The sequence below is a fragment of the Neolamprologus multifasciatus genome, chromosome 20 (assembly GCF_963576455.1).
Source record: "Neolamprologus multifasciatus chromosome 20, fNeoMul1.2, whole genome shotgun sequence".
NCBI lineage: Eukaryota > Metazoa > Chordata > Actinopteri > Cichliformes > Cichlidae > Neolamprologus > Neolamprologus multifasciatus.
The window spans coordinates 36373789-36391973 of record NC_140458.1 but is presented as its reverse complement, the minus strand read 5'-3'; positions in this window follow the sequence as shown (position 1 = coordinate 36391973).

The following is an 18185-nucleotide window of genomic DNA, read 5'->3' as shown; positions in this document are numbered from 1 at the left end:
TGAGCAGTCTGTCCTTAAACTCATTCATGCAGCGTTTCACTCTAGTTACTTTAAAATGTGCAGATTTCTCTTTAGAATTATTTTAAGGAAAAATGTGCAATTTCATTAATTTAATTCAATTCAATTTTATTTATATAGCGCCAAATCACAACAAATGTCGCCTCAACGCGCTTCATAGATACAGAGAAAAGCCCAACAATCATATGACCCCCTATGAGCAAGCACTTTGGCGACAGTGGGAAGGAAAAACTCCCTTTTAACAGGAAGAAACCTCCGGCAGAACCAGGCTCAGGGAGGGGCGGCCATCTGCTGCGACCGGTTGGGGTGAGAGAAGGAAGACAGGATAAAGACATGCTGTGGAAGAGAGACAGAGATTAATAACAGATACGATTCAATACAGAGAGGTCTGTTAATACATAGTGAGTGAGAAAGGTGACTGGAAAGGAAAAACTCAATGCATCATGGGAATCCCCCGGCAGCCTACATCTATTGCAGCATAACTAAGGGAGGATTCAGGGTCACCTGGTCCAGCCCTAACTATATGCTTTAGCAAAAAGGAAGGTTTTAAGCCTAATCTTAAAAGTAGAGATAGTGTCTGTCTCCTGAATCCAAACTGGAAGCTGGTTCCACAGAAGAGGGGCCTGAAAACTGAAGGCTCTCCCTCCCATTCTACTTTTAAATACTCTAGGAACAACAAGTAGGCCTGCAGAGCGAGAGTGAAGTGCTCTAATAGGGTGATATGGTACTACAAGGTCATTAAGATAAGATGGGGCCTGATTATTTAAGACCTTGTATGTGAGGAGCAGGATTTTGAATTCAATTCTGGATTTAACAGGAAGCCAATGAAGGGAAGCCAAAACAGGAGAAATCTGCTCTCTCTTTCTAGTCCCTGTCAGTACTCTTGCTGCAGCATTTTGGATTAACTGAAGGCTTTTCAGTGAGTTTTTTGGACATCCTGATAATAATGAATTGCAGTAGTCTAGCCTGGAAGTAATAAATGCATGAACTAGTTTTTCAGCGTCACTCTGAGACAGGATATTTCTAATTTTAGAGATGTTGCGCAAATGGAAGAACGCAGTCTTACATATTTGTTTAATATGTGCGTTGAAGGACATATCCTGGTCAAAAATGACTCCAAGGTTCCTCACAGTGTTACTGGAGGCCAAGGTAATGCCATCCAGAGTAAGAATCTGGTTAGATACCATATTTCTAAGATTTTCAGCGCCGAGTACAATGACCTCAGTTTTATCTGAGTTAAGAAGCAGAAAGTTAGTGGCCATCCAAGTCTTTATGTCTTTAAGACATTCCTGCAGTTTAACTAATTGGTGTGTGTTCTCTGGCTTCATGGACAGATAGAGCTGGGTGTCATCTGCATAGCAGTGAAAATGTATGCTATGTCTTCTAATGATGCTGCCTAGGGGAAGCATGTATAATGTAAACAGAATTGGTCCTAGCACCGAACCCTGTGGAACTCCATAATTAACCTCAGTGTGTGAAGAGGACTCTCCATTTACATGCACAAATTGGAGTCTATTAGATAGATATGATACAAACCACTGCAGTGCAATACCTGTAATACCTACAGCATGTTCTAATCGCTCTAATAGAATATTATGGTCAACAGTATCGAATGCTGCACTAAGGTCAAGAAGGACAAGCACAGAGATGAGTCCACTGTCAGAGGCCATAAGAAGATCATTTGTAACCTTCAATAAAGCTGTTTCTGTGCTGTGATGAACTCTGAAACCTGACTGAAACTCTTCAAATAAACCATTCCTCTGCAGATGATCTGTTAGCTGTTTGACAACTACTCTTTCAAGGATTTTTGATATGAAAGGAAGGTTGGAGATTGGCCTATAATTAGCTAAGACTGCTGGGTCTAGAGATGGCTTTTTGAGTAAAGGTTTAACTGCAGCCACCTTGAAGGCCTGTGGTACATAGCCGATTATTAGAGATAGGTTGATCATATATAAGATCGAAGAATTAATCAATGGCAGGACTTCTTTGAGCAGTTTTGTAGGAATGGGGTCTAAAAGACACGTTGATGGTTTGGAGGAAGTAATTATTGAAGTTAACTCAGAAAGATCGATTGGAAAAAAAGAGTCTAACTTAACATCAATGGTACTAAGAGTAGCTGTAGATAATATTAGATCTGTGGGATGATTATTGGTAATTTTTTCTCTAATGATAAAAATTTTATTTGTGAAGAAGTTCATGAAGTCATCACTAGTTAACGTTAAAGGGATGGTTGGCTCAACAGAGCTCTGACTTTTTGTCAGCCTGGCTACAGTGCTGAAGAGAAACCTGGGGTTGTTCTTATTTTCTTCAATCAGTGATGAGCAGTGTTGGGTAAGTTACTTTAAAATAGTAACTTAGTTACATTACTAGTTACTTCTATCAAAAGTAACTCAGTTACTTCAAGTTACTCGTTACTTTCAAAGTAACTAGTTACTAGGGAAAGTAACTTTGGTTTTACTCAGAATTCTCTTGTTAATGTGTTGCTTCCATAACTTTGCCAGTCTTCTAGCTTGCTTACTTGCCACAAGTGCACTGTGCCACCTACCAATAGAAAGGAAAAAATAATGTGCATATTTCCACGAGAGAAATCCCACGCCTGGACCGTCATTGACTGCTGCCATGATTCTAGCCTACGTCACAGTGTCATGTGCGCCTTTTACATCCAACACAAAAACTGCAGTCGTGGTGCTTTCGATTGTACTCAGAACTCGGAAATTCTGCCTTCTGAATAGGAAGATGTAGGTAACACCAGACTGCAGATGAGCTGCATACAGGGCTGGACTGGGACAAAAAAATCGGCCCGGGCATTTTGACTAGAAACTGGCCCACCATTATAGGAAAAATCATAAAGCCTTTGAATGAAAGCAAACACTGTTGTGACAGTGATGTATACTGTTCTGATGGTATATATGTATCAATCTATCAATCCTTTGTTGTAAGATTCAGATAATTATTTTTTAAAAGCTAGACATTTTAAATGAGAATAAGAAAGAAAAGTATTTCTTTGTGCCCCCCTCTCCCTGTTAATGCCCTACCTGCCCCCCCTGGCAAAACTTTGCTAGATCCACCCCTGCACAGTTACCAGCTGTCAGCTACCCAAAAAAGGATCCTGGGGTTATCTGTCTCTCAGAAACAGTTCATAACTTCCCTTCAACTCATTCATGTCACCTAAGAGGTAAACCTGTTTCTCCATCAGACCTGTTCAGCTCTGATGATTCAGTAAGGACATCTCCTGGTTTCATCTTCATGTTTCCCTCTCACCAGATAACCAAACCCACATCATGACCAGCAGCTTTTTTTGCAGCTGTGGCTCCAGCAAACATCAGCTGATACTAGAAATTAATATTAAATAAATTCTAACAACAGCTGATCAAGCTTAAACGTGCTGCTGTTGTTTAACGCGACATCGGCTGGTTTCCTCTTTCTGCGATCAGCTGATCGTTGATCAGTTTCATGATTGAAGTAGAAACGGGAGAGGGAGGGGGGAGAATGAAAGAAGAAGAGGCAGCTGTGCAGCAAAGACACAGAATAAATCCAGCTTTGTGCCTTTTTCATTGTAGCTGAATTACGGGACAAACTGTTCCTTTTCACCTCAATAAGAAACGCGTAATATTTTCTCTGAATACCAGACGGGACGGTTGGCAACTCTAACTTATGAACAAAATAAAGTTCAACATCATTAACTTCATAGCACCCACCCAGCTGTATAGAAACTCCGTCATGCTAGCTAGTACGCAGTACGGAAAAAGTCAGAATAACGAAAATAAACTCCACCTAAACTCGGTTTATATCTGACCCAGATAGACTGCAGGTCATAACTTCTTACCTGAAGTTCAGTTTACACTTGGACCGGCGGCCGCCTTGGGTCTCTTTTCCTTCTGCGTCCCCATCCCCTCATCCACCTGCTGCCTCCACCACTTGCTAATGTTACTGAATCTGTGGAAGCTCCGCGATAGCCACCACACGAAGTAACGAGTAACGACCCTATCTAAATCCCAGTAACGACTAACGCGTTCCTGATTTTGGCATAATAACTAGTTACCGTGCACGTTACCACAATAATAACGTAGTTACTGTAACGCGTTACTTAATAACGCGTTAGTCCCAACACTGGTGATGAGTAGTAAGCTGTTCTGGCTTTGCGGAGGGCGTTCTTATAAAGCAACAAACTATTTCTCCAGGCTAAATGATGATCCTCTAAATTTGTGACACGCCATTTCCTCTCCAGATTACGAGTCATCTGCTTTAGGGTAGTGTTTGAGAATTATACCACGGGGTCAGGTACTTCTGATTAGAGACCTTAGTTTTCACTGGAGCTACAGTATCCAGAGTCGTACGTAGTGAGGAGGTGAAATTATTAACAAGATAATCGACCTCTGTTGGGGTAGCGTTCAGATAGCTGCTCTGCTCTGTGTTGGTACAGGGCATTGACGATGATAACAGTGGCTGGATTATATTCTTAAACTTAGTTACAGCGCTTTCAGAAAGACATCTACTTTGATAAAGTCCACTCTCCACTGCTGCGTAATCAATTATTGTAAATGTAAATGTTATCAAGAAATGATCAGACAGGAGAGGGTTTTCAGGAAACACTGTTAAATGTTCAGTTTCTATGCCATATGTTAAAACAAGATCTAGAGTGTGATTAAAGTGGTGGGTGGGTTCTTTTACATTTTGAGAGAAACCAATTGAGTCTAACAACAGATTAAATGCCATGTTGAGGCTGTCATTTTTAGCATCTACATGGATGTTAAAATCACCCACAATAATTATTTTATCTGAGCTCAGAACTAAATTAGATATAAAGTCTGAGAAATCAGACAGAAACTCTGTGTAAGGCCCAGGTGGACGATAGATGATAACAAGTAAGACTGGTTTCTGAGTTTCACAGCTGGGGTGGACGAGGCTAAGCATCAGGCTTTCAAATGAATTAAAAGTCTGTCTTGGTCTTAAGAGACCACATGAATAATTAACATGACGTGAACAGGTATGTTTGAAGATAGTTAACTAAAATTAAATTAAAATCTAAAGTTATGTGATTTTTTTATAAAATAAAAATAAAAACTAGACTTTGAAAGAAATGAAAACAAAGAAATTAAAACTAAGGAGAATATAAAACTAACTATTTGTTAGTTTGGGAAACTCACTGATGAGGCTTTAATGCAGGTGACTGTTGAGGCTTTGGATGTCCACAAGACTGTGAGTCAACTGTTTTCAAAAAGTTCTATTGATTTTTCTACCACTGCAAAAAAAAAAATGATTTGTTAAAATTATGAAATAAGTAATTGGTGTTTTTTTTTAAAAAAGTGAAATGGTAAGTTATTTTCTCCATTTCCAACAATATTCCCAGAAGTTTCAGTTGGGAAGTCTATAATTTGACGTTTCTGTCACTTAAAGGAGGACTTTAAAAAAAAAAAAAAAAAAGAAATTCTGACCAGTGACTGGAGCAGCTTCTCTGGTTACAGATGGTACCTACACCATTTTGGTGCTTTAAATGTTGTTGGGCCCTAAGTTCATAGTAGTGACAGATACTAGAAAAATAAAAAAAAATGGGAAAAAAGGTCTGAGCACATTTGGCTCTCAAGTAAAAACAAAACAAAAAAACCCCCAAAAAAATCTAATAAAACATTTATACAAAGGCAACATTTCAATCCACTGTTTTTCCTGAAAGTCTTTCAAAAAAAAAGAAAGAGTGGACATTTTCTAGAAGGTATAATCAAATCACTGTTGAAAAACATCACAATAACATATCAACAACAAGTCCAGATAAAAAACAGAAACTGGTTTTCAAGGGTGCTTTCCAAAATAATTTAAGTTATAACCTTTTCTTGAACTAAAAGAAATCGGTATCATCCATGTAAGCTTTATTATCAAAGCATTTTTATTACAAAAATCAAAAATCTATAAAACAAACAAACAAACAAGCAAACAAAAAACTATTCTGAAATGCTGCTGTTGTATAAATGTTTTACAGTCCACAGACTTTTGCTCTTTTTCTTTGCTGATAAATGCTTTTTTAGGTGTTTTTGGTAAATGGCCTGTATTTATATAGCGCTTTACTAGTCCCTAAGGACCCCAAAGCGCTTTACATATCCAGTCATCCACCCATTCACGCACACATTCACACACTGGTGATGGTAAGCTACAATGTAACCGCAGCCATCCTGGGGCGCACTGACAGAGGCGAGGCTGCCGGACACTGGCGCCACCGGGCCCTCTGACCACCACCAGTAGGCAACAGGTGAAGTGTCTTGCCCAAGGACACAACGACCGAGACTGTCCAAGCCGGGGCTCGAACCGGCAACCTTCCGATTACAAGGCGAACTCCCAACTCTTGAGCCACGATCGCCCCGTGGTCACACTTGCTATTTACTTTATCTGAAGTGAAACAACATCAATTGACAAGTAAGTGTTACTTTAATAAGGACAGATCCTTTGGAAGAATTGAACGTGATTTACTGAGATAGAGAAATTAATAAATTTGGCGATTTGACTCCAATTACCCATCATGACAGAACAGAAACCCAAGCGGTGATAAGATTTAGGAGAGGACCCCCCTTCCCCAAAGTCTAGACGTGGGTAGTGGTGAAAATGGAGACTGAGACTGAGGTCGAGATGGGGAAGAGGTTGGAGTCTAAAAGGGAGAATGACGGAGAGCATGGGTTTAAACTAGAGATGGCACGATACCACTTTTTTATGTCCGATACCGATATCATAAATTTGGATATCTGCCAATACCGATATGAATCCGATATAGTGTTTTTTAATCAATAAAACTGTTTTTTAAAATATCTTGCTGCTTTTTGTATAAGTTCATACTCAAGTTAGAAAAACAAACAAACACTAAAGCTATTCTGTTATACCTGAATGCAAAAAATACACTGCACCCAAAATATTTCATAGTTCAGCAACACTGATCAATCTAACAAACTTAAACCTGCTCCATCCTCCCTATTCTGGTATTTTAAAGAGTAAGCAACCTAACTAATAGGGTTATAAAACTTTCAGCCAAAATAAAAATATTGGGGACCCCCCACACTCCACCTCATGATGCTTAATCGACGTAATCAACTTTAATTTGATGCAGTGTGAAAAAAATGCACAGAAATAAATTATTTTTCAAGAATAATTAAATAGATTCAACATCTTTCTTCAACAGAACTGCAGACTGCACAGATGATGATGGACTAGAGTAATAACGTTGGTATTGAGAATGACAACATGGTGTCATGGTCTGGGTGAGTCACAGTATTTCTCCACAGTGGTTGCTATCGGAGCAACCATCGCTCCTCCCAGGATCACCACCTGTGACTGATTGAGTCGGCTGTATTGAAGATCAGCGTTCACAACCAGCCTTTGCCACATTGTGTGCTAACCCACGCTGGTTCTTGGCCTCATGTCTGTGAGTCTTGTGACACCTGTTGCTCTAGTACTCACCTCTGTGTTCTTGTCTTCTCAGTTGTTTCCTGACTCACCTTGCAATCCTACAATAGCTTAACTCACCTAAACGCTAATCTCCAGTCACTCTTCAACAGCCGCTAAACTCTCAGTCTGCCTGCCTCCCTGCTCTTGCTGTTTTGGAATCACGGATCACTACTACTGACTCACCCAGGCCTCCTCCTCTCTCTCATTAATCCACCTGCAATCAAGTAAGACTGTTCAGACAAATCAGATTGGATTTGTTCTGTTGTTCCTACAAGAACCAGCCTGACTCTTCCCATCTGTTTCAGTGCCTCTCCGTCCTCGACTCTCGCACCACCTCTCCCCTTGTTGTGCCCTGTCTGCCACAGTTCATGTTCTGGGATATTCTAGTTTAAAATCAAAACTGATTGATTGGGTGGCGCTGTCACTTGGTGTTCGCTCGCTCTGTGGTATAGTATCGCTTCCTGTTCCTGCTCAAACACAGTGGTGTTTCTGAGTAGCTTATTTGCTTAGCAGTTTAATTAACAACTTTTAAATACATTCTTTTTTCACAGTATAATCTTCACGTGCTTCATCCGAAGCACACTTTCTGTGTACTCACTACCTAATTTATAGTATTCACTCACTGTCTCTGTACTGTTTCGCTAGCTTAGCTCGTAGCCGACCCGTTAGCACCATGGCTACTTCACCTGTCCCTTCTGCACTTTCTTGCTCATTGTGTCAGATGTTTAGTTACTCCTCGGCCTCCTTTAGCAGTAATGATATCTGTAACAAATGTAGCATATTTGCAGCTCTGGAGGCCAGGATTACTGAACTGGAGACTCGGCTTTGCACCCTTCTCTCACCCTTAGCTAGCCAGGCCCCTGTAGCTGGTGCAGCCGAAGATAGCGTAGGCCCCGCTAGCTGTTCCCCGGCAGATCCCAAGCAGCTGGGGAAAGACGCTGGGTAACGGTGAGGAGGAAGCGTAGTCCTAAACAGAAGCCCCAGGTACACCACCAACCCGTTCATTTGTCTAACCGTTTTTCCCCACTCGGTGACACACCCGCTGGGGGTCAAACTCTGGTAATTGGTGATTCTGTTCTCAGACATGTGAAGCTAGAGACACCGGCAACCATAGTCAATTGTCTTCCAGGGGCCAGAGCAGGCGACATTGAAGGAAATTTAAAACTGCTGGCTAAGGGTAAACGTAAATTCAGTAAAATCATAATTCACGTCGGCAGTAATGACACCCGGTTACGCCAATTGGAGGTCACTAAAATCAATATTGAATTGGTGTGCAACTTTGCCAAAACAATGTCGGACTCTGTAGTTTTCTCTGGTCCCCTCCCCAATCAGACCAGGAGTGACATGTTTAGCCGCATGTTCTCCTTAAATTGCTGGCTGTCTGAGTGGTGTCCCAGAAATGATGTGGGCTTCATAGATAATTGGCAAACCTTCTGGAGGAAACCTAGTCTTGTTAGGAGAGATGGCATCCATCCCACTTTGGATGGAGCAGCTCTCATTTCTAGAAATATCGACAAATTTATTAAACCCCTCAAAATATGACTATCCAGAGTTGGGACCAGGAAGCAGAGTTGCAGTCTTACACGCCTCTCTGCAGCTTCTCTCCTCCTGCTACCCCCCCCAAAAACCCATCTCCATAGAGACTGTGTCTGCTTCCAAAAAGACAAAAAACAAACTAAAAACCAGCAACAAACAACTTAAACATTTACAAAGAAAGAATAATACAGTATCCACATCTGAACCAAAGAGTAAAACAGTGAAATGTGGATTATTAAATATTAGGTCTCTCTCCTCCAAGTCTCTGTTAGTACATGACTTAATAATTGATCAACAAATTGATTTACTCTGCCTTACAGAAACCTGGTTGCAGCAGGATGATTATGTTAGTTTAAATGAATCAACACCCCCGAGTCATTCTAACTACCAGAAATCTCGAAGCACAGGTCGAGGGGGCGGTGTGGCAGCAATTTTTCACACCAGTCTATTAATTAATGAAAGACCAAGACAGACTTTTAATTCATTTGAAAGCCTGATGCTTAGCCTCGTCCACCCCAGCTGTGAAACTCAGAAACCAGTCTTACTTGTTATCATCTATCGTCCACCTGGGCCTTACACAGAGTTTGTCTGATTTCTCAGACTTTATATCTGATTTAGTTCTGAGCTCAGATAAAATAATTATTGTGGGTGATTTTAACATCCATGTTGATGCTACAAATGACAGCCTCAACATGGCATTTAATCTGTTGTTAGACTCAATTGGTTTCTCTCAAAATGTAAAAGAACCCACCCACCACTTTAATCACACTCTAGATCTTGTTTTAACATATGGCATAGAAACTGAACATTTAACAGTGTTTCCTGAAAACCCTCTCCTGTCTGATCATTTCTTGATAATATTTACATTTACAATAATTGATTACGCAGCAGTGGAGAGTGGACTTTATCAAAGTAGATGTCTTTCTGAAAGCGCTGTAACTAAGTTTAAGAATATAATCCAGCCACTGTTATCATCGTCAATGCCCTGTACCAACACAGAGCAGAGCAGCTATCTGAACGCTACCCCAACAGAGGTCGATTATCTTGTTAATAATTTCACCTCCTCACTACGTACGACTCTGGATACTGTAGCTCCAGTGAAAACTAAGGTCTCTAATCAGAAGTACCTGACTCCGTGGTATAATTCTCAAACACGTACCCTAAAGCAGATGACTCGTAATCTGGAGAGGAAATGGCGTGTCACAAATTTAGAGGATCATCATTTAGCCTGGAGAAATAGTTTGTTGCTTTATAAGAAAGCCCTCCGCAAAGCCAGAACAGCTTACTACTCATCACTGATTGAAGAAAATAAGAACAACCCCAGGTTTCTCTTCAGCACTGTAGCCAGGCTGACAAAAAGTCAGAGCTCTTTTGAGCCAACCATCCCTTTAACGTTAACTAGTGATGACTTCATGAACTTCTTCACAAATAAAATTTTTATCATTAGAGAAAAAATTACCAATAATCATCCCACAGATGTAATATTATCTACAGCTACTCTTAGTACCATTGATGTTAAGTTAGACTCTTTTTCTCCAATCGATCTTTCTGAGTTAACTTCAATAATTACTTCCTCCAAACCATCAACGTGTCTTTTAGACCCCATTCCTACAAAACTGCTCAAAGAAGTCCTGCCATTGATTAATTCTTCCATCTTATATATGATCAACCTATCTCTAATAATCGGCTATGTACCACAGGCCTTCAAGGTGGCTGTAGTTAAACCTTTACTCAAAAAGCCATCTCTAGACCCAGCAGTCTTAGCTAATTATAGGCCAATCTCCAACCTTCCTTTCATATCAAAAATCCTTGAAAGAGTAGTTGTCAAACAGCTAACAGATCATCTGCAGAGGAATGGTTTATTTGAAGAGTTTCAGTCAGGTTTCAGAGCTCATCACAGCACAGAAACAGCTTTAGTGAAGGTTACAAATGATCTTCTTATGGCCTCTGACAGTGGACTCATCTCTGTGCTTGTCCTTCTTGACCTTAGTGCAGCATTCGATACTGTTGACCATAATATCCTATTAGAGCGATTAGAACATGCTGTAGGTATTACAGGTATTGCACTGCAGTGGTTTGTATTATATCTATCTAATAGACTCCAATTTGTGCATGTAAATGGAGAGTCCTCTTCACACACTGAGGTTAATTATGGAGTTCCACAGGGTTCAGTGCTAGGACCAATTCTGTTTACATTATACATGCTTCCCTTAGGCAGCATCATTAGAAGACATAGCATACATTTTCACTGCTATGCAGATGACACCCAGCTCTATCTGTCCATGAAGCCAGAGAACACACACCAATTAGTTAAACTGCAGGAATGTCTTAAAGACATAAAGACTTGGATGGCCACTAACTTTCTGCTTCTTAACTCAGATAAAACTGAGGTCATTGTACTCGGCGCTGAAAAGCTTAGAAATATGGTATCTAACCAGATTCTTGCTCTGAATGGCACTACCTTGGCCTCCAGTAACACTGTGAGGAACCTTGGAGTCATTTTTGACCAGGATATGTCCTTCAACGCACATATTAAACAAATATGTAAGACTGCGTTCTTCCATTTGCGCAACATCTCTAAAATTAGAAATATCCTGTCTCAGAGTGACGCTGAAAAACTAGTTCATGCATTTATTACTTCCAGGCTGTACTGCAATTCATTATTATCAGGATGTCCAAAAAACTCACTGAAAAGCCTTCAGTTAATCCAAAATGCTGCAGCAAGAGTACTGACAGGGACTAGAAAGAGAGAGCATATTTCTCCTGTTTTGGCTTCCCTTCATTGGCTTCCTGTTAAATCCAGAATTGAATTCAAAATCCTGCTCCTCACATACAAGGTCTTAAATAATCAGGCCCCATCTTATCTTAATGACCTTGTAGTACCATATTACCCTATTAGAGCACTTCGCTCCCGCTCTGCAGGCCTACTTGTTGTTCCTAGAGTATTTAAAAGTAGAATGGGAGGGAGAGCCTTCAGTTTTCAGGCCCCTCTTCTGTGGAACCAGCTTCCAGTTTGGATTCGGGAGACAGACACTATCTCTACTTTTAAGATTAGGCTTAAAACTTTCCTTTTTGCTAAAGCATATAGTTAGGGCTGGACCAGGTGACCCTGAATCCTCCCTTAGTTATGCTGCAATAGATGTAGGCTGCCGGGGGATACCCCTGCCGGAGGTTTCTTCCTGTTAAAAGGGAGTTTTTCCTTCCCACTGTTGCCAAAGTGCTTACTCATAGGGGGTCATATGATTGTTGGGCTTTTCTCTGTATCTATGAAGCGCCTTGAGGCGACATTTGTTGTGATTTGGCGCTATATAAATAAAATTGAATTGAATTGAATTGAATTAAAATCCCCTAAATCTCATGTACATAGTGTCTCACCCACCTTCATAGTTTGTATATCATAGTATGCCACTGGTTATTCATAGCTTTCCCTTGGTTCATGTTTCATGGTGTGTCACAGTTATTTATAGTTTACATTCATTGTAGTTTTTGAATATCATTGTGTCTCGCAGTTCCCGTTCACTGTAAAAAAGTCATCTAGCTTGTTAGCTAATAGTTTGTTTCCTCACTTTAGCATCGCGTTAGGTTTAGTTTCAACACTGTTATTCCATTACGTTATTGTAAACAAAAGTCACTGAGTCTCAGTTTGAATCTGTTTTGTATTCAACTCCATGCTCTAGCATCTGCCGTGACACGTGGGGGGAAAAGGAAGTAAAGAACAGAAAAGCAGGAAAGTTGATCCTAGTTTGGGTAAAACTGACCTTTTGTTCACAAATATCAAAAGTCAGAAATGTTTGTACTGTGTACAAAATGCTTACTTTTATTTGGTGATTGTACATTTTCACATGTGTTGATGTCACCACAGGGAGAAAAAACAGTAAACACAGAGAAAAATCACAGAATGAGAGAATGTTTGAAATATCGACTAGTACTGTGTCTTTCTTTTCTCATGTGTCTTGTATGCAAGCTCGCATGAATGCATGTCTAAACACTCATGTACAAACACATCAAAGATAACAATGGCTAGAGCTGGATTAGACAAATGTTGCACATTGGCATGAGGCATGCAGCAACTTTGTTCAAACATCTACTGAAGCAAATGATTGCTTATTCAGATTTTTCAGGAGGTGTGTCTGCTTCCTGGGCGGGTCGTAAAGGTCACACTTTGGCTAATTATTCACAACTGTTTTAACAAACAGTCAAGCATACTGCAATACACAACAGTACAGCATGATCCTCGCAGATTACAGGAAGTGTAGATTAATCAGTGACACATACTCCGGTCGTCTGTACATTAACATCTCTGAAACGTGCCTCCTTGCAAATGTTGTCACACTGTTGTCACATGGCCAGCCCCTATCCCAGTTTTCCAACAGGACCTTTGTCCACAGATTTACTTCGGAAAGTCTGCAGTTTATGATCAGAATCAGAATCAGAATTTATTTGTCACATACAGGTTGCCCTGCAGTAAAATGAGACACCCCCCCCCCGACCTTACACACATAACACAGACATTACATTGGGGTTACAAGTCGGAGATCGGCAGTTACGGAAAAAAACACTGAAATGTACACACAATGGGAAGGTACAAGAGGAAAAAAAGAGACCCCTACTCATGCTGTGCTTCCGTGGTAGGACAGCACGAGAACAGGAAACAAAAAAAACTCCTCTGCACAAAAAAAGCACATGAATGTTCACAGCACAACATTATGAAGACATAACAAGCCACAGGGTTGGGTAGGGGATGAGGAGTAATCCCAGGCAACACAGCAGACATCCTGCCACTGCGCCGACTCGGCAGCGCGGGCCCAGACCCGCCTCGTGTTCCCAGGAGGTAACAAGCATCGAAGGCGTTGGAAAGGGAAGGGGAGATGAGTGAGTGCTTATCAGTGTAAGTGTGTGTGTGTGCGTGTCCATAGTTCAGCTGAGACGGTGATGATGATGAATGTGTGTGCATTGATAAAGCAAAAGTGTCTGCAGAGCTGCTTAAAAAATGTTGAATTATTATATGCAACAGGGCAGTTATTGTTTTGAACAAACCCTTAAACTTAATATATTATATTAGTTATTTTTTCATTTTCCCTGAAATGTTTCCACAAAAATGTCAACAGAAAGGAAAAAGGCAGTCAGGAAAAAATGGGAAAGGCTAAAATATAAGACATTTCTTAAAAAAAAAACAAAAAAAAAAACTTAAAAGTGACATCTTCCTAAATTTACTAAACTTACACAGATTACACAAGTGGGCTCGGCCCAGGCCACACTGAGCACACTCAGCTGTTATCTTTCCAAACTGGCTGTTTGCAGGATTTATGGCACCGCTTTGGTGTCTGTTTGCGTAGGTCTTTAGCTGTGCAAAAACAGAAGGTTGAGGCTACAGAGAAATTTATACCATCTCACCTGGCAGGGATGACATTATTTGTAGGTCACAGGCTAAATGTTTAAAAAGTTGGCTTCACTGAGAAAAGAAGCCGGAATGGAGACTGAGACTAAAGAAGTCACATGAATGAGTGACATAACGTTTCTCCCACTGAAAACGCTACATCCAGATGAACAGAGTGCCAGAGTGGAGTTCACAATAAAGAGGGAAAAGTGTAAAAGAAAATATATCTGTGTTTAAAACTTAATTTTACTCCCCTATACGGAAGTTCTTTGTATATTTTAGTTCTGCTTTCTCAGCTACTAAGGCACAAGATCATATGGAAAACATGTAACACTACATGTGCTGCATGTATAGCACTGTTGTTGACCAATAGTATTAACATAAACTAGAGTAGGCCACAGAATATTGCACACATTTTTCACACTCCCTGCAAAGATATGGGTCTGGAGAGCTCTTAAATCATTTTAGCATTTAAGAACAATGCCTTAGCATGACCTTAAAGAAGAGAAAATTACAGTCACTGTGGTTTGCATATTTCAAGATATTGCTGCAGAGTAAGATTTGTCATCCCTCAGGTTTTGGGACCATAGATGTTCACAAGCTGATTGAAGCGTGACTTTGAGCCAAAGATGAGGACCACTTGCATACACTGTCCTTAAAAAAAGATATGCAAATATGAGTGTGGTGAGACGGTAAACTGAAAGTGCTAACATGGCTTTTTGCATTTTCATGGTTATGGTTAGGAGATGCCAGAACAGAGACATACTTTCAGACACAAATCACTGAATCAACAACTACAGTTTGTCTATAGTTTTCTGACAGAAACTATAAGTAGCTTAAACAGCTTGATGTCTGTGAAGGTTCTCAGTCATCCAGGTCATCGTAGTCTAAGGAGCTTGCAAAGAAAACCGTCTGGACTTCTTTAAGTTGCTTGAAGACGTTTCACCTCTCATCCGAGAAGCTTCTTCAGTTCTAAGGTGAAATGGTGGAGAGTCCCAGATTTAAACCTAGTGGGAGTTTCCCCCCACAGAGGGACAAAAGGACCCCCTGATGATCCTCTAATCGCCTGAGCCGAGGTGTGAAACTGGGTGTGGGTCCCAATCAGCCAGAGTTTTGGGTGAGTTCATTGTGAATCCTGGCCCCACCTTATCATGTGATTTCCTGAGGTCAGATGGCCCAGGATGTGAGTGGTCGTTAAGGTATCTGGGAAGGGAACTTAAACCTGGATTTGATGGCAGAGAGTTGGTGTCGTAAACCACCGCCTCTGTTCAAAGATGGTCTCTCACAGTGGACATAGATGCTTCTTTCACTCCTCTTTCAAACCATCTGTCCTCTCTGTCCAAAATGTGAACATTGGCATCCTCGAAAGAGTGACCTTTGACCTTTAGATGCAGATGGACTGCTGAGTCTTGTCCTGTGGAGGTGGCTCTTCTGTGTTGTGCCATGTGCTTGTGAAGTGGCTGTTTGGTCTCTCCGATGTAGAGGTCTGGGCATTCCTCGCTGCACTGTACAGCAAAGTACAGTGTCTGAGTGTGTTGCTGGGTCTGAAGTACACTGGGATGTCGTGCTTGGAGAAAACTCTCCTGAGTTTCTCTGATACACCGGCTACATAGGGGATGACAATGTTGTTGCGTCTGTCCTTCTTATCCTCCCTCGCTGGTGTCTGATCTTCTTTTCTGTGCCTCTTTGCTGACTTTAAGAACGCCCATTTAGGATAGCCGCACGTTTTGAGTGCTTCCTTTACATGTGTGTGTTCCCTCTTTTTCCCTACAGGCTTAGAGGGAACATGTTCTGCCCGGTGGTGTAGGGTCCTGATTACTCCAAGTTTGTGTTCCAGAGGGTGATGGGAGTCAAACAGGAGGTACTGGTCCATGTGTGTGGGCTTCCGGTAAACTTCGATGTTGAGGTTGCCGTTCTCTTCAATGTGCACAGCGCAGTCCAGGAAAGGCAAACAGTCGTCCTTTGTGTCTTCCCTGGTGAACTTGATGTTTTTATCCACAGCGTTGATGTGCGCAGTGAAGGATTCCACTTCTTGTGTCTTGATTTTGACCCAGGTGTCGTCTACATATCTGTACCAGTGGCTGGGTACTCTTCCTTTGAAAGAGCCAAGAGCCTTCCTTTCCACTTCCTCCATGTAAAGGTTGGCTACAATAGGTGACACGGGGGAGCCCATGGCACAGCCATGTTTTTGTCTGTAGAAGCCTTCGTTGTATTTGAAATATGTAGTGGTGAGGCAGAGGTCTAACAGTGTGCAAATCTGATTGGGTGTGAAGTTGGTCCTGTCCTCCAAGGAGCTGTCTTCTTGTAGTCGTTTTCTGACCGTCTCCACTGCCTCCGTGGTGGGTATGCAAGTGAAGAGAGAGACTACATCAAAGGACACCATGGTTTCATCTGGATCCAGGGTAAGTTTCTGGACCTTGTCAGTGAAGCTGGTGGAGTTCTTGATGTGGTGTGGGGTGTTCCCCACGAGAGGAGCAAGGATGGTAGCAAGGTGTTTTGCAATGTTATAAGTGGCTGAGTTTATGCTACTGACTATGGGTCTGAGTGGGACAGCTTCTTTGTGGATTTTAGGAAGTCCGTAAATGCAGGGTATGGCATCCCCTGGGCAAAGGCGGTGATATGTAAGGCGGTCAATGATTTTGTCCTTTTCAAAGTCTTGAAGGCAAGCTGTAACTTTCTTTTTGTATCTGCTTGTGGGGTCTCGCTTTAAGGCTTCGTAGGGATTCGTAGGGATTCTCCCACTAGGTTTAAATCTGGGACTCTCCACCATTTGACCTTAGAACTGAAGAAGCTTCTCTGATGAGAGGTGAAATGTCTTCAAGTAACTTAAAGAAGTCCAGACACTTTTCTTTGCAAGCTCCTTTGACTAAACACCTTGATATGAATTTTCTTTGCTGCACTTTTCTGTATTTCCTTTTCTGTCTTTACTATTTTTCCAAATGCAGAATGCAAAAGCAGTTTTGAAAAAGTGGAATCCATTTTGTTGGTTGCTTGGGCGGTTGCTCTTTAGGCATTTCCATTTATATTTAACCTTTTTACTTCTAATTCAGTCAGGGAGAAAAGCTCTTTTGGTGACAAAACAATCTGAAACCCTTTACAAGCAAGTGAAAAAAGAAATCATTTTCAGAGCACCTTTTAAGATAAATATCACAAAGTGCTTCACAACATAATGTTAAAAACATAAAAATAAAAAACTGGTTTAAAAGAATGACTTCTGAGCTGCTTTTTAAAAGAAATCCTGAGTCTGCAGATCTCAGGCTCAGTGGGCGAGAGTTCCCGAGTCTGGTGGCCACTGTTGTAAACGCTCCATCTCCTTTAGCTCTCAACCTAGTATGATGCACAGCCAGCAGACCCTAATCACATGACCTCTGCAACCTGCAGTAGTATGCATGTAAAAGTTGACTGATGTATGCTAGAGCTTTTTCATGCAGAACCTTAAAAGTCAACACAAAAATGTATATATGTGTTAAGTGATAACACACAAGGCTTCACCTTTCCATCCCTGCAGTTAGAGTGTTTACATGTTAACAAGCGTTAATACAAACAGAGGGATGTGTGGTGAGATCCAGTATTTGAAAAACTTACAGAGTAAGTGCCACATCAATCATAGGAAAACAATGGGTTCATTTTATGAATATTTTTCTCTATCACTTAAATTATACTCTTTGATATATGTATGAAGCTCATAATTATAATGCCCTCCTTGGAGCAATCTGCTTATAATGATTGCTTTGTCAGCTGTCACTTGATCACACAAAAACATGAAGAGGCTTAAATGACAAAATGAATGTATAGTTTCATGCAAGCATGAAAAAATTCAAACTGGCAC